Source organism: Gekko japonicus, unplaced genomic scaffold (genome assembly GCF_001447785.1).
Source record: "Gekko japonicus isolate JY-2015 unplaced genomic scaffold, Gekko_japonicus_V1.1 scaffold508, whole genome shotgun sequence".
In the NCBI taxonomy this organism is placed as follows: Eukaryota; Metazoa; Chordata; class Lepidosauria; order Squamata; family Gekkonidae; genus Gekko; species Gekko japonicus.
The window spans coordinates 224,616-246,683 of NW_015164679.1; the positions used below are offsets into that span (position 1 = coordinate 224,616).

The 22,068-nt window shown below is 45.8% G+C and overlaps 1 protein-coding gene across 1 annotated transcript in view; it reads left to right on the forward strand.

Moving 5' to 3' along the window:
- Positions 1-3,789: 3,789 nt before the first annotated feature.
- The window catches only part of YDJC (YdjC homolog (bacterial)), a 44,294-nt gene continuing 26,015 nt past the window's right edge, over positions 3,790-22,068 (forward strand). Inside the window, exon 1 of the mRNA XM_015409288.1 lies at positions 3,790-3,846. The gene's annotated coding sequence lies outside the window, so the exon portion shown is untranslated. The remainder of the gene's footprint in view (positions 3,847-22,068) is intronic.

Sequence of the window (22,068 nt, forward strand, 5' to 3'; positions counted from 1 at the left end):
TGAGTGATAGGGTCTCTCCAAGTGACTTCCAGAAGTGAGATGCGTCCTGGTCCTGTGTCTTACAGATAATCTTACAAATAGTCTTTTGCATTTATATCATGCTTTCAACTTTAAAAGGATCATAATGCTGATTGTGTGAACTTAGGCAAATCACGAGAGGTAGAGCAGGAAGGGTTGCATCAGTGCTTAGTTCTTGTGACCCTTTCTTACACGCCCAGGGAAATGCTGATCACTACTTTGGGGCCAGGAAGCAATTTTTCTCCAGGCCAGTTTGGCCCCCATTGATCCTGGAGGTTTTCTTTTATCATATTCTGGGCGTGGAACAGGTGTCACTGGGGTGTGTGGGGGGTATTGGTGAATTTCCTGCATTGTGCAGGGGGTTGGACTAGATGACCCTGGAGGTCCCTTCCCATGCTATGAGTCTATGATTCTATAATTCACCCAGGCTGGCTGTGGGCATGCCAGCACCTCTGTCAGGCAGAAGCGCCTGAGATCCTCCCCCTCCCCTTTTCCTTTGTCCGATTTGGAGGCGAAGGGAAGGGAGAGGGGGGAAAGAATGGATCCCAGGTGCTTCTGCCTGTCAGAGGGGCTGGTGCACACTTCCGGTGATGTCAGGGGGTGTGGCATATGCTAATAAGTTATGCTAATGAGCTCCTGCAGCTCTTTTTCCACAAAATAACCCCTGTCTGTACCAAATGTCTAATAAAGGTTCTGTACTGTACTGATTAACCCTTATAGTGCCTGAAAAATGTGGTTTATTTCAAGCCTTGGGAAATGCTGTCAGGTTTCTTACATTTCATGCAGGAGTCTCCCTTTGAAGATCTTTTTGCTGGAGAATGGGGAAGTTAGTCAAGCCAAAAAGCCACGGCATATAAGAAGTACAGTATAGACATCTTATTTAACAAGCAGGTCAACAACAATGCAAAGACTGAATATACAGCTTAATTTTTCCATCTTGTTCCAGTGTTGTCTTCTGGCCTCTGGCTGCTGGATGAAATCCTGCTCAGGTCAGTGAATTTCAAATGACAAGTCTGCTTTGTGCAATAGGGGAATGGCATTGCTGTCTTCCAAGTGGACTTCATGAAGAATTGTTTTTTTTATAGCCCATCCTGCCTTCAAGTAATTCAGACTGGTATTTTAATTGCATAACAACCCTGGGAGCTGAGTTAGACCAAGATCTGCCCTGGTGAGCCTCATAGCCAAAGGTCACATTATCGGTTAGGGCAGCGGTTCTCAACCTGTGGGTTGCAACCCCTTTGGGGGTCGAATGACCCTTTCACAGGGGTCGCCTAAGACCATCGGAAAACACAGTTATGAAGTAGCAACGAAAATAATTTTATGGTTGGGGGGTCACCACAACATGAGGAACTGTATTTAAAGGGTCGTGGCATTAGGAAGGCTGAGAACCACTGGGTTAGGGGGGGAAAATCTGCCCCTTTAATTTCCAATGTAGGTTAGCCAGTATCTTTTCAGTAATGTTTGAAGGACATTTGCATATCTGAAAAGGAGCCTCATCCTAGACTGCCACATCTTAGACTTAGAGCATTGTTAGGGTAGCTAGTGTTACACGAGATGTGCTTTAGCGTCTTCTGATGTAGGTGGAAAGAAGGCAGTTACAAACCTGCTGCCAGTTCTCTCCCTTGTGTCATATTATTAACCTCTCTCCTCAGCTCTGGCAAGCAAGCATGCTATACAGCAGGTGAAGGGGGAGGGAAGGCCAGGAGCAGACAGAAAAGTGTAAATGGCCCTGGAATAAGTCAAGCTGAGCGGCCCTTGCTGTGCTACAGACCTGCATAGTAGGGCTACTCAGCTCCTTGAGGACGACAATGGGCATTAGCTCATCCTCTACAACATTCCCCCAACTAGAAGCAGTGCAGGAGGAGCTGACACCAACTGCCATGGCTGATGAAGGATCTGGGCCAAATGGCCCTGAGGCTCAGGCAGAATTGCTGGGGTTTGGCTCTGCTTGCTCCTGGCCACCAGTGGCCTCCTAAGGCAGTGGCCCACCAGGAAATTTCCCTGTAAGTTAAATGGCAACTCCACTCTGGGGAAGGCTTTGGGGGCGGGAAAGGGAGGGGTAGGAACTGTGCTTGTCCATTTTCTGCTGCATCAGGAGATTTAAAGGTAGGTAGCCAGTCTAAGGGAGCTGTGGTGGCTCAAGTGGTTAGGATGCTGAACTGCAGGCCGTGGAAGGTCAGTAGTTCAGCAGTTCGAGACCCGGGTGCCGCATGACGGAGTGAGCTCCCATCTCTAGTTCCAGCTCCTGCCAACCTAGCAGTTCGAAAGCAAGACATTGCAAGTAAATAGGTACCACTTCGGTGGGAAGGTAACAGCGTTTCGTGCGCCTTGGTGTTTAGTCATGCCGGCCACATGACCACAGAAACGTCTTCAGACAGCGCTGGCTCTTCGGCTTTGAAACGGAGATGAGCACCACAACCCTAGAGTTGGATTCGACTGGCTTTCGAGCAAGGGAACCTTTACCTTTTAGCCAGTCTAAGAAGGGGCAACGCTAATCTTAGCTTCTTTGGGAACAGTTACAGTATATTTTTAGACCTACGTTCACCCTTCAAACACTATTGAAGGGCTGCAATTTCCCACACCCAAAGTCCATGCATTTGACTGACTTTTACATTGTGGAATACACGTATTGGGTCTGGGTGCCCACCCGAGGTCCTGTGTAACAGAGTAGTGAGTTTCAGGTTCTCCTCAGTTCCTGTGTGTGTGATGTCCAGTTCAGATCACAACTGTGGTACATGTGGAGCAGGGTCTTCAGCCACGCCACCCCCAGCCATTTTCCTAATGTTAAACAGTCCTGGCCTGTTGAGGAAACTTACATGTGCCCTCAGCTCCAGCTAAGAGGCCTTGTCTGCCATCACCATCAATAAAGCTATCAGAGGGAGGAGGCAGCTAGACACCCCTCCCTCATATCTGGCTCAGCTGAGAATCCTTTCCCCAAAGGACATTTGTGTTTAATTATGTCATTAGTATTGCTTCTGGATTCCTATGAGCTACTTTTGGAGTCTGTTCTGTATGAAAAGCAGGATTTAAAAAATTAAACAAATACATCACACTTGCGGTTTCTTGAGGTATAACGCTCCCTCCCTCTTGAGGTATAACACTACCACCAGAGGTTCAGGTTTCCAGTCTGATGAGACAGAACAATTATGGTAATACGGAGCTCGAAGATCTGTGTCATAGCAAGGTCTTTTGCCTAAAACACAATCGCTATCTTACAATGTATTGTTGTTCCCAAACATTGTGGTCCATCATTAGAAAAAACTAGGCGTTAGGCCCCTTGAGTTGCTTTAGCACTCCTAGCGGACAGCTACGTTTTCCTTCCCATCTGGAAAACTTGTAAATGACTGAGCATAAATCAAAATGGAGGAGGGGGAGGGAAAGGAAGCAATCTGGTACAGGCTGACAGCATGCATTTGTATTTCATGAGAAAGGACTGTTCCTTCCTGTGAGGTGTGACAATAGCTCACGCTGGTTTTCTGAAATGGGGCAAAGCAGATGTCGGGGCTGGCAGCTTAGGCGTAGAAAATCAATCGTACGGAGATTTAGCTGGCACCTGTTTGTCTTTCTGGGAGGTCAGCAACTCCCAAAGTTTTCAGTGCAGTTAGGGTGGTGCTGCTTACATTGCTTTTTGCTTGTGCTTAAAAAAACACACACATGCGTTGTGTGTTCCAATAGTTGCTGTATCAGAGCACTTGCTCAGTGCCAAATGACTGTGGTGTTTCTTTATTTAGTTTTCTCCATATGTAATTACAGCGCCAGTTCCTTGCTCTGCTCTCACAAGCAGTGGCTGTTCCTGTTGCAGAATGACAGAAGGAAATATCCAGGATGGTAAGTTTTAATACTTTTTTTAAAGTCTTGAGATGGTACATGCATTTATTGCAGAAGGCATCATGTTAGAGCCTAACTACAGGATATAGTCTTAGTGTCATGTTCGGGTCATTAGACATGTGCTGGTAGTGCCCCACTGGGAATTCAGCTCCTAGGTATTCAAAAGTCTGATTTGGTTCTGGATCATGGGGCACAGGGAGAGGTGGCTTAAGTGTCTTCTTGCTTCATTTTCCTGACCTGAAATGGCCTGGGGTGGCAATTGCTTTCCCCCCTATGAGGCTCCACTTATACTGATGGGATAACAGAGTAGTTTCCTGACTTGGGTAGCCCATGCTAGGCTGATCTTGTCAGATCACAGAAGCTAAAGCAGGGTCAGCCCTGGTTAGTACTTGGATGGGAGTCCACTAAGGAAGCCCAGAGATGCTATGCAGAGGCAGGCAATTGCAAACCACCTTGGAATGCCTCTTGCCTTGAAAACCCTACAGGGGTGCTGTGTCGGCTGCAACTCGACAGCACGCCCCTCCTCCCAAAAACCCAGGGCAAACAGCAACCTTCCCAGAGCCTTTTCAAGTCAGGAAAACGGGGCCGGGGCCGGGGTCGGGGTGGGGGGTGTTCTCCCTGTTGTGTCCTGCCATTGACATGTAATGTAAAGCTTGAAACCTCAGCCGGATTCTAATCTGGAACAACACCATTGGCTGAAGCATAATCTGTAACCAATGGAATATAAGAGTCTGTGCTGGAGGAAAGAAATGATTGGGTGTTATCTCTGTAACCTGATTGGATGTTAACTATGTGAGGGTGTGGCTACCCCAGCCGGGAGAGTTTAAAAGGAGCTATGCTCCACTGTTGTTTTGTGTGTGTCATCGTGTCCTCTGATGCTGTGTGATCTTTGGAAGTTCTCGTTCTCAATAAAGCTGATTCACTTTGTTACTTACTTCGTTGTTGAGTTGCATACTTAACACTCCCCATCTGTGTTGTGGTCCTGATCTGAATTAGGAGTTCACAGCAGTGAATGTGCAGTTCACTTCTGATAGCAAGTCCTCATGGTGGACCCAGACAAGACATGATGACTGCATAATGTGTAGTTTGGCACTTAGAAGCAGCATTCTCTTGTGAGTGAAAGGGGGAATGCATCTTCCAAGATGGTTTCTCCCACCTATAGTTTTTACATGTTATTGTTTTTTTAAAAAAAAAAAAGCTCCAAGAGGAGTATTTCCCCCCCTGATTTTTAATTTAGGTGGGTTTCTGTTACTGGAGGGCAAAGTCTGTATGGAGGGAAGATCTATAGTTGCAGGATGGCTGAAGGAACTGAGTGCATCTCTGTGTAGATCAGAGGTACTCACTCTGCTGCTCATGGAGAACCACATCCACAATTACCATCAATCAAAAGAGCCTAATGACTACTGTATGCTCCCTGCACTATCCTACCTAACACAAACATACAATAATATAGAACTATTACATACATAACTATGGCCCCGGTCACATGGGCCGGATATCGCGGGGGGGAGGCGTGGCTGTTTGCCTCGGAGTGAACTACCGCGCGGCCGCCGGATCAAACGTCCAGCCGACGTCCTGTGGTTCGGGGGGAGGTTAGGGTCATACGTCAATCCTGTGCTGCGGCAAAGAAGTGGCGCGCCGGGGGTTGTGGTTTTTTTAAAGCAAAGTGCGCGCATGCGCCATTGGGTGCTTGTGCGCATCCCGTGGAGACTTGGGGGGAAAAAACCCTTTTCGTGACGGGACATGGGTGGGCGCCGGATGCCACGAGCTACCACCGGAAACGTGATCAGACGCCCGCCCTTGCCCCGCGGTTTTTGGAAACGAGTACCTCGGAGGTACTAGTTTTTTTTTACTGCGCATCTTCGGCGGGAAGCCTCGGGTTTGCCATGGGAGCTCTACGCTTCCCAGATGTTGCTGTGTGATCGCGCCCGGAAAATCTGCCTATCTTCCGTCTCTGTAGCGTGGCTAATGCTCCGTGTGACCGCAGCCTATAATACTTTTAATTACCAGACTATTGAGCATGTGGGGTTCTATCCCCACACCACTGTTGAACCTTTGCCAACCCTTGAGTTTCTGGAGGGGAAGGGCTTCCCTCTCTGCCTTCTCACTCTCTCCACCGCATGGGGAACAGCAGCTCAGATGACAGAGTGAGATTACAGAAATGCCTGGAGGAGAGCAAGCTGTCTGGAGGAAGGGGAATAAAACCATCACCACTCTGCTCTGGCCAGCTTGCTTTTTTCCTGGGTGGCTGCCATGATGATGGTAGTGGTGATCATACATTTTCTGGGCACAGCTTGCATTCCTCACAGGTCCTGCCTGGGCGCTAGGATGAAAGCGCAGAGCCTGCCAAGAGGGAAGGCTGTCAGAGAGGATGGACCTTTACTTCCACCCTGCCACGAGGCCCACATCTCAGGGTGGTTCACACCCTCCTGTCCCTGCAGCAGTACCTGTTTCAAAGTGGGAACCACAAGCACTATAGAGCAATGGCCTTGCTTGCTTTCCTGGAACATGGGGTGTGCATGCGCCACAATGTGGAACAGTGCCCAGAAGAGCCACAGGTGGCCTGTCAAAGAGCCACCTTTGGTTCCCAGACCACTGAGTGAGTATTAGTGCTGTAGACTGAGATGCTTTGAATGGTGCTATCACCCTCCTGGAACTGGGAACAGTTGGCCATTCAGTGAAATGGGTGGTGTACCACAACATGCATTTATATAAAGTAAACATAAGAAACTGTCTGAGTCAGACCATCCAGGTCTTTACTGTTTACTTTGAAGGAAGCAGCTCTCAAGTAGGAAATGGCCTTTCCTAACACCCGGTACCTGGAAAGGCCATGGATTGAATCTGTAACTTTCCACCAGCAAAGCCATATGTCACAGACCCTCCCACATTGTCCCCAATGGGGCAGTTATTTTTAGTTTGCATTTTTCAATTGTATGTCTGGTCTACAGCCTGTATTATGTAGCAGCCTGAAATTGAATAGCCCAGACTAGCCAGAGCTTGGAAGCTAAGAAGGGTTGGCTGGCTGGCTGGCTGTGTGGTTAGTATTTGGATAGGAAACCACCCAAAGAAAAAGAGACTTGCTGGGTAGAGAAAGACAATGCAAACCACCTCTGCTCATCTCTTGCCTTGAAAACCCACAACGAGTTGTCATACATGATGGCAATTATTATTATGTCTGTTCTGAGTTTTGTTTAAAAAAACCCTAAATAAATAACATTTTATTATTATTGTTGTTGCTATACCAGTTTCATATTTTGGGAAGAACTGTTGATGACTTTCTGCTAGTTTCTCCATTGATGCTAGCCTTTCTGGAAGATGAGCTTTTCTTCAAGGGTTCAATGGATGGCTGACTCGTGGGTTCCACCTCTGGCAAGACAGATGTAGTAGACCCTCTCTTGCTATCGTGGGTTTCGTCACTAAGTCTTCGAGAAAGCGTCGACTGCTTTGGGGTGGGCAATGGACCTTCAGATTCTGAAGCGACACTTGGGAGCTTTACTGAACTATCCTTAGAGAAAAAGGACTTCTGAGAAACTACAGACCTCGTGGGGCTTTCATCCATGATCGAAAGAGACTGCTTACTTGGTTCTTTGTCTAGAGGTTGTACTACTTCCTCAGCTTGAGGAAACTGTGGTGGAAGTATCTCAGTAATCTTTGTTTGTTTGCTACCTTCTTGCCCAGGAGAGAATGGTCTTCCTTTCGTTTTGATAACCTTGACTTCCTTCTTCTCTGTGGGTGTTGCTGTGACCACCACTTTCCCAGTGGGCATTTCATGCTTAAAAGCAACACTCTTCTTTGTGACTCCTGGCTTCTTCTTATTGGCAGGCTTCTTCTTATTGTCCCCAGCTTTCTTTTTGTCACCTGCTTTGAGTTTAGGAGTCTTGGGCTTAGGTGGGCGTGGTGCATAGATCTCTTCATTGACTTTTGCCCAGTCAATCTGAGAGGATAAGCGTATCCCACTGCCCTTGATTCTCTTGTAACCAAACATAATCTCGAGGAGAACCTTGGTAACAGGAACGGAGATGAAACCCAGCTTCTCGGAAAGGATGGTTTCGTAGTTGTACTTGTATATTATAAGTTTGGCTGCATTTTCAATCAGAAAATCAATTATGGATTGCTTTGGGAGAGGTCGAGCTTGCAGGCGTGCCCGCTTGATGTCTTTGGTGGTAATAATATGTCTTGCAAGCACCTGGAAAGAGTAACCATGGGAGAAACAGAAGATCACTGAGCAATTATTTATTCATTAAAGAAGCATAAAACATACAAAAATATCAAAATGTCATAATAAAGTATTATTTTATTTAATTTTATGTTTTTTTAACTTTATAGCTTTAATTAACCTACATGCTATTAAAATTAACAGTAAGATCCAACAGGCACACATAACACTGAAACTTATAGTATAATTTATTTCAAAATAAAGAAAAGATACACTGACATTTTGTTGTACCATTTAATATGCAATGAAGAAACTCCGACCTCTTTCTCATCCCCAGTTCCAAACCCTCTTGTCTCACCCTTTTCTTTAGGCTCTGCTTTGTTCCAATAGGAAAGAAAGGGGGAACACAGCCATATATTGACACACAGTTCCTCAGAGAACAAGCTTTCCCCTCCCAGAACCACATACTCCCACGACCAGGGCCACATTCTGCTTCTGTTGGGATTGGTCCCCTACTGTAGCCTGTTTGAACCAACTACCCTGTGGGCAGAAGAAGCAGGGGAGGAGAAGTGTCGTCATGGTCATTTATACTTGCTTCCACTTCACCAGCTGTGATTAGGACTGGCTTGGGTTGCCAACTGACCAGGGGTGGAGTTCAGGGCAGGGAGCTCAGCAGAGATGTGATGCCATACAGTCTGCCCTCCAATGCTGACATTTCCTCCAGGAAACTGATTTCTGTAATCTGGAGAAGAGTAGTACTTCCAGGATTCCCAGGCCCCACCTGGAGATTGGTAACCTTACATTATTTAATAATAAAATAAATTGTTTTTTAAAAATGGGGTAGGGGGAAGTTCTAGGATTTTTTCATTTTTTTTCCATCTGTCTTTTTTTGTAGTATGCGTTTCCTCTGCATTCACTTGGCAACAAGAAATGTGGCTGCAGCAGGGGGAGGGGCCATGGCTCAGTGGTAGAGCATCTGCTTGGCATGCAGAAGGTCTGCCAGGGATGGAACCTGGCAGTACCTCCATGCCGACCATATACAGACACAGCAGGCCTGCTCAGGCTGATGCCGGCACACATTCCACACCGTCTCTGCCCATTTGTAGAATACCACAAGGGAAGAAACAAAGGGAACTCAGCTTACCTTCACCACTGTGAAAGTGAACCATGGTGCTAAGAGGAGTCCTGGGACAAAGTTTAGGAATTGCTGCAGAAGTGGGTTGGACACCTAAAGCGGCCTTATCCATCAGGTTCAGTACTGTCTACTCAGATTGGCAGCGTCTCAGGTAGGTCTGATGTGAAAGATCTCTGTCTGAGATGCTGGAAAACCACTGCCAGTCTGAGTCACAGTGGTGGAGGTGCTGTTGGCACGCCGTTCTGTGATTAGTGGGTTGTGGCAGGGTTGCTGGGGACTCCAGTGCGACTGCCATGCTCTCAGCTCCTTGGAAATTTGTCTTTTTTTGTATACTTCCCACTTCTGCTGAGTGAACATACGGTACCAATTTAAGGGTACCAGTGATATACCAGTGTCAGCAATGTGCCAGCAGCTGGGTCTTAGGTTTGGGCTGCCAAAGTATTACGTTTGTTCCTACAGTTCCCTTCTGCTAAATTCAGAGTTACCAACCTCCATGGGGCTCCCCTGGAGATACAGCTGATCTCCAGATGACAGAGATCAGTTCCTCCGAAGAAAATGACTGCTCTGGAGGATGAACTCTAAGGGATTATATCCTTCCCCAAATCCCACCCTCTGCAGGCTCCACCCTCAAGATCTCCAGGGATTTTCCAACCTGGAGTTGGCAACCCTAGCTAAGTTAGTCACCTTTGCTTCAGGGAAGGAGTCTTGCTCCCTGACGCAAGAATTCTTTCGTCAGACAAGACTCCTCATTAGCAGAAAGTAGTATTATCGTCTAACCCAATCTTTCTGAATTCATTACATCATTTGTTTTTCACATATCGATGATGTGGGATTTTAACACTGTTATAACCCAATGGTAATCCTGAAAAATGAAATGTTAAATGAACAGGTTTTGAAAAAAATATTTCACCAGTTATCATTCTTCAATAAAAGAACTACAAAAGGAGACTCCAGTGTGAAATTGCTGACATAATTTATCAAGAGGTTGACAGACTCTCCCTATCTCACCCTGGGAGGTCTGAATAAGGGCTTGGGATTCCTTATTCTTTATAGATGTTAACTATCTTACTTGCAGCTTATTTCTAAACTGAGTTACACCCTTGTAAACCCTTCAGTGGCTTCAGTGGCTGTAATTCTGCTTAGAATTACACTGTAAAACTCCTCAGCCATTGCAGGCATTAAGTAGTGGAGCAAAAGCAGTGAATGCTCTTTATACTTTCTTGATTACATTTGAATTTTACATAATTACATTTCACATTGTACTTTCTGCATTTCATGTCCCTTTGATATTGCTTTTTTCATACTTCATAGATAAACATTTGGCTAGTCAGGACCCACTACATTGCATTTGATGAAGCGGTAGTCCACGAAAGCTTATGCAGGAATAAAACCTTGTTAAATAGATTGCTGTTTATTTTTGCGTATCGATATTTTATATCAAAGATTGCAACAGAAATTAATACAAAACAGAAATTAACTACAGCAGGTACCTTACTCGCCTGAGCCTCCGTCTGTACTGCCTCTTGCTTTTTTTTTGGTTTAGGAAGTGGGGGTGGTGTGTATTTTGGTTTGGGTGGGGGCTTCTCTGGTGGTGGCCTTGGCTTTGTCTTGGGGAGTGGGGGTGGCACATATTTAGGCTGGCGTTGAGGTTCCTCTTGTGGAAGAGATTTTCGCCTGGATTTTGGAAGTGGTGGTGGGGTGTACTTTGGTCTGCCCTTCCCTTCCTCTGCTGCTCCTTCAGGCACCTTTTTCTTCTTCTTTCCTTTTCTCCGTTTCTTTTTCTGGCCTGGTGTCAATTCAGCATCCGATTTGGAGTCTCCCACAGATGTGTCCTCTCCACTTCCAGAGCCTTCATCCTCATCCTCTTCCTCTCCTCCCTCTCTCTCTCCTTCTTCTTCTTCATCATCACTACCCCCCATTGAAGACTCCCATGGCACTGACAACCGACCTTCATCCCCAAACATGTCAAACAAAGGGGCACCATCTCCCAAAGTTGCTTCCAGTACTTTTTGAACGGCTTGGTTTATAATATCTTGAAGAGCTGCAAGCATTCCATTCTCTTCTAAGAAATCCAGGGTTTGGAAAGGTTGTTGGCCTGTAGCATACAGTAGAAGAGTGCTTGGAGTTGGTCGTTTCAAAACATGTGTAATTTCCTTATGAAGAGATTCTGCAGAAAGTTCCTGCTTTGGCGATTTCTTAAATTTCGAGAAATAATCTTTTTTGGGTAGTTGATGAAAAGATTCTGCCAGCTTGGCCCAAATATGGAAGTGTTCTTGCAGGAAGTAATAGTTATCTCCCGATCGTTCTGAAAGTGTCTGCAAACAAGAAAAGAATACCAACAAAAATGAAAGTATAGAGCAGCAGACAACAAAACGATGGGCTAAACCTGGGGTGGCCAAACTTGCTTAGCGTAAGAGCAGCATAGAATAAACATCAGAAGTTTGAGAGCTGCAAGACATGAACAAATATTACACACATATTCTTATTGAAAGAGAAGGGTGGAAAGAATGAAAGAGGTGGAAAGAAAGAAGGAGAGAGACAGAGAAACAGACACAAAGCAAATAGATGGGGGAGGGAGAAAGGAAAAGAGAAAGAGAAAGAGAGAGAGAGAGAGAGAGAGAGAGAGAGAGAAAGAAAGAAAGAAAGAAAGAAAGAAGGAAAGAAAGAAAGAAAGAAAGAAAGAAGGAAAGAAAGAAAGAAGGAAGGAAGGAAAGAAGGAAAGAAAGAAGGAAAGAAAGGGAGGGAGGGAGGAAGGAAGGGAGAGAGAGAAAGAAAGAAAGAAAAGAAGGCAGAAAGAGAGAAAAGTGAAAAGAAAGAAAGAGGTGGAAAGCATATAGATGGGGAGGGAGGGAGAGGTGGAAAGTAAGCAACCTTAACTTTAAATGCATCCTCCAAGCCCCCCCCCATGCCCCCACACCAGCTGACTTGGCTTGGAGAAGGGCTTTAAAGAGACAGATGCCTTCTCCAAGCCGGCTGGCGGGTGGGGAGCTTTGAGAATGCATTTAAAGTTAAAGTTGCTTCCACTTCACCAGCTGTGAAGTTGCTTTTCCCCAGCAGCACTTATATTGTGGCTTGGGTGCTAGAGAAACGCTAGGATGTTGCAAACAGAAGCACATCAGTGAAGTCATCCAGACTGTAGTTAATGAATGAGTAAGAAATGTGCATTTATTCCAACTGGTTGTCTGGAAAGACTCAAGGGGTTTAATGCAATGGTTCCCAATGGTTTTGCTATGGTGACCATCTTAAAAGAGCAGAGCATGCACACAGCAATAAAACTGTGAAAGCCTGGGACTTTCATAGGCTTCGTGACCCACTTTTGGTTGGGAAGCACAGGTTGGGAAATGCTGTTTTTATGGCAGACAGGCATGGAGGCCATATTGCTCCAGACATATGGCTGAAAAAGAGAACAATGGCTCTGATCTGGAGGCCAGGGGCAGCTAAAGGGTGGGTTTATGTCACTGGATTTGAGGAGAAACAGTAATCGCTGTGCATAGGCTGCTGTATGAAGATTTCTATCTATTATAGGGGTGGGCATGGATTAAAAATTAATTTTATCTCTCCGTTTTTTGTAATTCTACAGACCCAATTTGTTTAGTTTTTCATTCAGTGTAATTATATTAGTGTCATTTTTCATTTGGTTTATTTTCAATGGGAGACTCAACCAGTAGTCTCCTGCTTGTTACTTTAGACTAGTGTTGCAACTAAATGGCATGACATTTTCAGGCTTTCTCCTACTTCCCCCAAAGCATTCCAGAGTAGGGTTGCCAGCTCCAGGTTGAGAAATACCTGGAGGTTTTTGGGGTGGAGCATGAGGAGGGCAGGGTTTGGGGAGGGGAGGGACCTCAGTGGGGGTTTAATGCCATAGACTACACCTTCCAAAGTGGCCATTTTCTCCAGGTGAACAGATCTTTATCACCTGGAGATCAGCTGCAATTCCAGGAGATCTTCATCTACCACCTGGTGGATGGCACCCCTATTTCAGAGAGATAGGACAAAGGCTGTCCATTTTAAAAGGTATGCCTCCTGTGGATTTCCCATTGATTTCCACAAGAGGCCCAGATAGTTTTTGGTAACGTTTGGTCCATTAGTTTTTTGGATGCGTTGACCAAATGTTTCCTTGCTACAGTTTAGAAATCTTTCTAGTATGTCAGTTAGGTTGCTCTCAGTCTTCTCTTCCTTGTAAACTTTTTTGTGCCGTGTGTATGCTGTTCCCACCAGTGTATCCAATGCAAAGTGTCTCCACCGCATTGCTTTGCATTGCCCATGTAAGGCAATGGAAAAAATTAAAAAAATGAAAATGTGAGATTTTTCATTATTTTCTCATATGCGTTGGTTTTCCCTGTTCGTTTCCATTGTTAAAAACTGATAAAATGATGAGGACTGTGTGTTTAATTTTTAAAACAAATGGTTCAACCCTTTCCCTTATCCCTTATGGGGTACGTGGGAAATCTCTATGTCCTCTCCACATGGCATGTTTTTCTGGAGCTGATACTGCAGATCCAGAAATGTGTGCAGAAGTGTATTTCCATGACTGGATTGTACTTGCTGGATCAGAGCAAATAAATATCAACACAGTTGGGGGATCCAACCCTTCAAGAGAAGCTTAGAAATACCTCTGCATGGAATCCTCCAGACACTTTTTTATCTTTCCTTGGTTTGGCAAGTCTGGAAACAAACTTATCCAACAGGCATACTTTCCCTGCTGGCTTCTGCTTTCCCTTGCTCTGGAACTGGCTTTCCTGGTCCTCATCAGAACTGGATGTGGCAGTGGTGGTGGCAGTGGTGGTGGTAGTACAGTATTTAGATTGTGAATATGCTGAGCTGGAATCGGTGTGTCTATGACTGTAGGACACTGACCAAGATGTACTCTCTGGGCTTGAGCAAGAATCTTCAACAGTGTCAAAGAGATGTTCCCCATCTTGGGTGGTCACATCCCGGAGCTTCTGGACCGCATCCTCCACAATTTTCTGAAGACTGTCCAGGACATCCTCATCAGCTAGGAAGTTCATAAAATCTGAAAATTCATCATTGGCAAGACTGCTTTCTCCATAGGCACTTCCATGCCTTTTCCGCTTCCCTTTGTGTGCATGGGCAAAAGCACTGGAAGTAGAAAAACAGCAGGGGGGGGCGTCTTGATTCCGGAATCCACACCGGGAAGGAGGTCTCGGCGAGTTTCTCCAGTGGTCATGGGCTTTTCCATGGCTGGCATTTGGGTTTCTCATCTATAACCAAGCAAAATGGGGAATGTCACCAACAAAGGAATTTGTAAAATCTAAAGCTTTTCACATTATTAGGATTGTTTTCAATAATCTTAGCCCTGGTATTACTGTAGGAACCACACCAAGGCAACATCATCCCTGCCCTTACTGTGTAAGCAGGGTGGATTGAATAAAGGAGGCTGTCCTATATGGAGTCAGATCATTGGTCTGTTTAGCTCAGTACTGTCCACAGTGAGTGGCAGTGGCTCTCAAGGCTCTTGCACAGGAGAAGGTCTTTCTCAGCACCTGCTGTCTGAGATCCTTTAACTGGAGATTCTCTCTGTCCAACTGATTCTTAACTGGCCTCAGCACTCAGAGACCACTGAGCATGCTCAGTCCTCCTCAAACCACTTTTGGCGTTTTCAACCCTTCTTTTTATACATTTGCAAAGAAATACCTTTCTGCATGTATGGGGAGTCCCACAGATCCTTAGTCTATGAGTGTCCATTTCATTGCCTGAATGTTAGGCAGTTGGCCTATAGGTTGGCATTAGAACAAGCTGTGGAACTGCAAGGTACATGGGAGGAGTGGGATAAGTGATTTGGAATTCCCCCACATAAACACCCCCAAATAATCTATCCCTTTCAAATGGTATAACATTTTAGAAGCTTGAGTGGCCCAATTTCCCCATCATTATGTGCTGTCTTCCTTTAACTGACTCAGCTGCTCTCAATAAGCTGTGCTTCCTGAAACATGCTTTGTCCTCATCTAGCAGTTTTGTGGATTTCTTTTCTTTTTGGTTAATTTACAACATCAGCTTTTCCTCCCAATCTAGGGAGTCCCTTGAGTACACAGGTATCCCTGCCTTGTTTACGAGTAGCTTGGTTTTGCTGTTTTGGCGCAAGCTACCTGCTTTGCTGTTAGATATGGGGAAATGATGGTGCTGTGCAGCTGCTCGGCAAGACATAAGAGCATATGAAGAGTTGTGCTGGACCAGGCCAAGGTCCATCTAGTCTGGCATCCTGGTTATAACAGTGGCCAGAAGCATCTGGGAAGTTCACACAATTGAGACAATTCCTGTTTGCCCTCCAACAGCTGGTATTCAGAGACAGCCTGCCTCTAGACATGCTACAATTAGCTATCACAGCAAATAGCTGCTATGTACCTCTCTTCCAGGAGTTTTGCCTGCCCCCCTTTTGAAAGCTGCCAACAATATAACTTGTGGCAGCAAGTTAATTCTACATTTTAGGAAAGGGGCCTAGTTTTTCTGTATGAGGATAATCAATCAATTTCATTGTTGACCCCCGTCTCTAATATTTTGAGGGATAAACATCTGTGTTTCCCATTTTTTTAAACCCCTGTGCTCCACCGTGCTCTAGCTTCGACTGTTTTAGCCTTATCACGTAGGAAAGGTATTCCAGCCCCATGGTCATTGAGGCTGGCCCTTTTCTGTACCTTCTCCAGGGCTGTCATGTCCTTTTGGAGATGAAATGACTAGAATTGTACAGATTATTCCAAATGTGGCTGTGTTGTTGATGTATATAAAAGCAGCATGATACTGGTGGTTTTATGTCGAACCCCTTTCCTAACAACTAGAAACCTGCATCCAAATTAACTGGTTAGTTGGCTCAAATGATTTTGTAAAATCTACCTCCTACTTCTTGCCTCAGTATCCTTCTGCTTTCCCCCCCATACCAGCTTCCTTATTTACCCGTCTTTTTTTTTTTTTTAACTGATTTTATGCTTCTAGTTTGTTTACATACATAGGTGCTGTCTAGTTGCAACCAATTTATGGTGAGCCTGGCAAGGGGTTTTCAAGGCAAATGAGAAGCAGGGGTGGTTTGCCATTGTCTTCCTCTGTAAGAGCCTTCCTTGGTGGTCTCCCTTCTAAGTACCAATCCTGTTTAGTTTTCAAGGTCTGACAAGATCTGGCTATGCCATGTCACCTTCCCTACTCTGGTTTCTTAATATGTTGAGAATTCTTATGTTGCTATTTTTGCTATTTTTGTGTTTTTACATTGTGAGCCACTACTTCAAGCAGGTCTCTGGAGAGGTGGGATATACATTTCCTAAATAAGTAAATCAGACAGCTTTGTTCTCTGGGTACCTGGCCTGTTCAGAAGTGTGCTAGCACAGCAGTTAACTAACTGGAGTTCGAGGCTTTTTTCATTGACCGTGCAAACGGAGTCATTCACCACAGTCTCTAAATCTTTTCCCTGGATAACCACAGACAACAAAAATGCCATCAGTGTATAAGTGACATTAGGATTTTCTTTACCCCAGTGTCCATCCCCTTTACATTTATTTATTTTCTGCCTTTCTTGCTGAGACTCAAGCAGGATTACAAAATAGAAGAAAAACCTACAGTACAATCAGACAGCATTACGACACTGAACAATTACACAGAAATCTCATTTGCTATTTTCTTGGACTTCTTTATAGTCTACTAGTCATTCAGTTAAAAAAAAACCCTAAAAACAAGGAGTTCGTTAGAATATGTTTTAACTGAGAAGAAAAGCTGAGGTCTGCATTTTGGAAGATGGAGATCTATACTAACAGAGATAGCATTCATCACTCCTTGTAATGCTGGATATTTGAACGTATTCTGAGATGACACAAATTAATTAACTGGGTGATTCTTCATCCTATAAAGTCACCCTGGACAATGGCTCCTTGCTCTCCCATTCTTACCTGTGACCTCTTGAAGCTCTCATCATCTGCCAGATAGCCTGAATATCTGTAGGTCCCCATAGTGCTGAAAGGACAGCGCCTGGCTACCTCCTTCTCACGCCTTCTTCACGCACAGAAAAGTGGTTAGAAAGAAGAGATTCCAAGTGGGGAGATAGACAGCACCAGCCACACCATCACAGCACCATATTGCCTTTCAAAGGTCTTGGATGCATTCCCAGAGAAAAGCCCCCCACAGGGGGTGACAAGTAGGTGTTGATGTGAAACTTTTAGAAATATTGTCACAGTTTTAAAATATCAAAAGACAGGGGAAATCAGAAAATGCCTTCAAAATCCTGGAAGTTGAAAAATAAAAGATGAAGAAGCAAGCATGGAGAACTCCTTTGTGGTCCTTTAGCATGTTTATATTTTTACAAGGGCTGGTAATGCTGAAAGGGACAGTTCAGGATCCTAAGAAAAGAAGATCCTTGACACATGCCGCTTGAAAACTAAGTTGCCTACAATCTAAATTAAGATTGGATTTACTCCCCAACTAGTAGTGTTGTTCCCCCCCTTTAAATATTTATAATAGTGTTCATCAAAGGTGAAAAAGCCAGATATCAGAGATGCTGGAATCCAGACCTTTCCTCTCATAAGGACTTTTTCAGGGAGCTAATCAGCGAAGGGTCCAAAGGAGTACATTATCGCAACGGATCGGGTAGAAGCCAACAAACTCCCTGCAACTCGCAGAGAATCTTCCTTTGCCATTGTTAAGTAGGCAATTCTATTTGTTTGTCCAAGTGATTCCGCTCATTCGCATAGGGCCTTCCATTCAAACTGTGGTACGATATTCCGCAAATTGACCTCAGCCAGTCTTCTGGGACCAGCAATCCTGACCTTGAATGCTTTCTCTTAAATCACTATGCAGCATTCTCAGAGAAAGCAAGCAGTAGCTGTGAGCTGCAGGTTATGGGAAAGCAACCAAACATGCCCCACAAATGGGTGAAAGCCAATCGAGCCTCAGGATCAAAATAGACCTTCCCAGTGGACATTTCAGTGGAAATTGCAGCCATTGGGGCCCCAATCAGGGCTGGGGTCTAAGTCAAGAAGCGGTTTAAAACTTCTGTGCCTGTGGTTTCACCAGCTGCAACCAGTGTTCCCTCTAAGCCATGGAGTCTTGTGAGCAACAATCCTACTTTGTGAGCTACTGGCATTAAAGTTGTGAGCCAGAGATCCGGCTGCTGCATAAATTAGTTTGCTTTGGAGCCATCCTCCCTGAGCTAAGACAGAAATGTGTGAGCCAGAGGCTAAAAAACCGTGAGCTAGATCACACTAACTCAGCTTAGAGGAAACACTGGTTGCAACTGACCCCTTTCGGAGGGAGCGGTGGCGCAGGCGGTAAAACGCCCGCTTTAACAACACTTGAGCAGCCACTATGGCTGTTCAAGACCCACCGCGGTCGAGGTGAGCTCTTGACCCTAGTCCTAGCTCCCGCCCACCCAGCGGTTCGAAAGTAGAAGTAACTATAATACGAGTAGATAAATGGATACCTACCCTTTGAAGGGTGGGGGGCACCCTCCTCTGATGAGGCGTGTGGAGGAAGGCGACAGCGACAGCGACGACGGTGGCGGCAATGGCGGCAGCAGGACATCGGCTGCAGCGGAGTACCGGCGGTGGAGATGACGCAGCGTGGCGACGCGGCAGCAGCAAGCAGCAGCAGCAGGACCGGAGGAGCAATCCCTGGTGGCCAGTGGCAGAAACAGCGAGCGGCTGTCGTTCAGCGGAAGCGCGCAGTGACGTCATCCACGGGCGTGGCGGAGCCTGAAGGACGCAGTCGGCAGGAGGAGGACGTTGACTCTGTGCCTGACCGCCTGAGCGCCAGAAGAAAAACATCCAACCATCCAGTAGACTGCCGGGAATGGAGCCATCAGCTTCCACCTGGGTGCCGGTAGGGAGTCCCACCCCCAAGAACAATTTTAACTTTTACCCCGCCCTGCCCGCCAAGGTGGGCTCAGATCTTTCCCCCTCCAGAGCTTTTAACAGCATACAGGATTTGGGTCTGTTTGGCGAAATCATACAAGGTGTCCCCCCCCCATCATGCCCTTGAACCACATTAGGGGCTACAGACATATTTTTTAAATGAAAGCTGGGACTTCAGTGAATGTGATACAGAGATAATTAGATTGTTGGAATGATATTCAATTCATGATTATTATTATTATTATTTTAAAAAACACACCCTAGTGGAAGGGGAGAAATGTCAAGCTGCAGTGGGAGGGGAAATGGTTTCTGTGTGGGCAGGATCAGAAAAAATCTGGCCTTTCCATGGCAGCCATTCAGGCCTAGATGCGATCTTTCCCAAAACTTCATGGCAAAGCAGATTTGGGGAAATGTGGAGAAAAGCCAGGGGAATCCTGGGAGGTTCATGAATGCGCCACAATGCTGTGGGGGAGCAGAAAAACAACGGCCTCTTCCTAACAGCACTGAACCTGGAGCAAATAACTCATGTGAAAATGGCCAGAGTGAGTGTCTCCGTATCTGTGGGCAAATCTAAGTACAAGATCTAGTGCATTATTTAATCAGCAACCTATTCTGTAAAGAGCCGAGAGATAGGGTTACACATGATCTTATTACAAAGCGGTACCAGAAAATGTATTACTTTCTCATATATGCAGGACATGTACGTAACTTGCAGAATGGCAATACACTATTGAAGGTGCTAAGAATCTTTAGAGGATGGGCCACAGGTCAATGGCAAAGGACATGCTTTGCAGGCAGAAGGTCTAAAGTTCAATCCTGGGCCTCCCTTGTTTAAAAGGATCTTGAATAGCAGGTGCTGGGGAAAACCTCTCCCTGCTTAAGATGTGGGGAACTGCTCTGAGACAGACAATATGGAACTAGAAGGGCTGACAATCTGACTTAGGTCCCGGTCACACGGGCAGGAAAATGCGGGGGGGAAAGGTGGCTGTTAGCCCCAGGGCTAAAAACCGCGCGGTTGCTTGATCAGACCTACCGATCGAGGTCCCATGGAGGTCCCGTGGTAGGGGGGAGGTGCCGATCACTCCACTGTCCTGCGGCGCGGCAAAGAAGTGGGGTGCGGGGCAAACAGGTTGCTTGTTCTTTTATTTAAACTCAAATGTGTGCATGCTCCCTTAGGTGCGTGTGCACATCCGTGGAGACTTTGGAAAAAATTTTTGTTCCGAGGGGACATGGGCAGGCGCCGGAACTACCTCCGGAAACGCGATCAGACGCCCGCCCTTGCCCCGCGATTTCAGGAAACTAGTACCTCTGAGGTACTAGTTTTTTACTGCGCTTCTTCGGTGGGAAGCCTCGGTTGCGCCACAGGAGCCTGACGCTTCCCAGATGTGCCGGTGAGATCACGCCCGGAAACTCCGCCTGTCTTCCGTCCCTCTAGCGTGCCTAATGCTCCGTGTGACCGCAGCCTTAGTACAGCATAAAGCAGTATTGCGTAGTCACACTGTCCCTCTTCCCCTCCCCAGTGCTGACCAGGGCTGCCTTCATTACTGACAGGCTGGAAAGTTGTAGTCAACCTGCTGGAATATAACACAGAAGTGTTCTTTTGGGTTTCCAAATAAACACTGTTTTTTAAAAAAAATAAAACCATTCATGAAGAAGTATGCAGCCAGGTGGCATTCCTCCCATAGTTTTGCCTTACTGGTAGCCAAGGTTTATTGAATGAGGCAAGAAATTCAGGTTTCTTCAGGCATGTCCAAGTCCCCAGACTGCAGAAAACAGCTTTGTCTGTTGACGTGGTGTGCGTGCATACATGCCACAAGTATTGCAATGGGCCCAGCACCAAAGGTCCCATTTCTGGTTTTCTATGAGATCATTCAGAACGGTGGCATGATATTAAATCCAAGAGCACAAGTTCAGAGTTCCGCAGGACATGTTCCTTCCCAGGAGCCATAGGCAAGGGCTGCAGATGATCTGTTAGACAAACAGACCAGAACGAAATGTTAAAATCCCATGACCAGCTGAGTTATGTGCACTATATAACTTGGAAAGTAAACAAAATGTCACATAGTTCCATAATGCAGGACCAGAGTAGCTGAACAACTTCTTTCTCCCAGTAACAACATTTCTATGATGAGCTCTGTCTATCCATTTTTTATCCTGCCTTTCCTTCAAAGAGCTGAGGGCAGCTCACATGGTGCTCTCCCTTCATCCATTTTATCCTTACAACAGCCCTGTGAGGTAGAACTGAGTCAGTAACAGGCCCAGGGTCGCCAATTATGCTTCATGGCTGAGCAGGGATTTTGAACCCAGGTCTCCCAGCTCTCAGTCCAGCCCTACCTCAACACAACACAACACAACACAACACAACACAACAATATTATATAATTTTCCCTTACCTTTCCCCTGTAATCTGGTTATCCACTAAAAGGAGTGGATAGCAAAACTCATGTCTTCTATAAGCATCGCAATTTGAAAAATGGGCTTTGCAGGTGAGATAATCTCTCCTCAAATGCTTTTGTCTTTACTCAGAACTAAATTCCACTTTCAGAGGACTCTGGAGTAGGTTCAGAAGGTCCGCCTTCTGTGCAATGCTGCCATCTAGAGGATGAAATAGGAAAGCTTTGTTGGGTATCTCAAAGAGGAAAAAATAACTAACTGAATACTTAAATTTGATACTTGATTTCTGCACTTCTGACTTGTGCTACCGAAATAATAATGCCTGCTGCTGTTGTTTGTTTGTTGAATGCTCCACTAGATCTTCAGTGCCCTCCTCAGGAACTCCAAGACAAAGCTAAAATCTCAGGATGAGGGGCCAGAATTAAAGACCAGGCTATTTGCTGCTTGGCTTGAGAGCTTCTGCAGGAAGCTCCATCCCTCCCCCCCAGCCACAGCTACATGCCGCCTCCTTTGCTCACCACGTGCTTGATCTTAATAGACTCTACTCAGCCTTTTTGAGCCTGCAGGCACCATTGGAATTCTGAAACAGGGTAGTGGGGGCACAGCTACAAAATGGCTGGCACTGGAGGCAGAGCCAGCCAGCCAGCCCACGGCTGCCACAGCTAAGCTTCACTCACACAGTTAAGATCTTT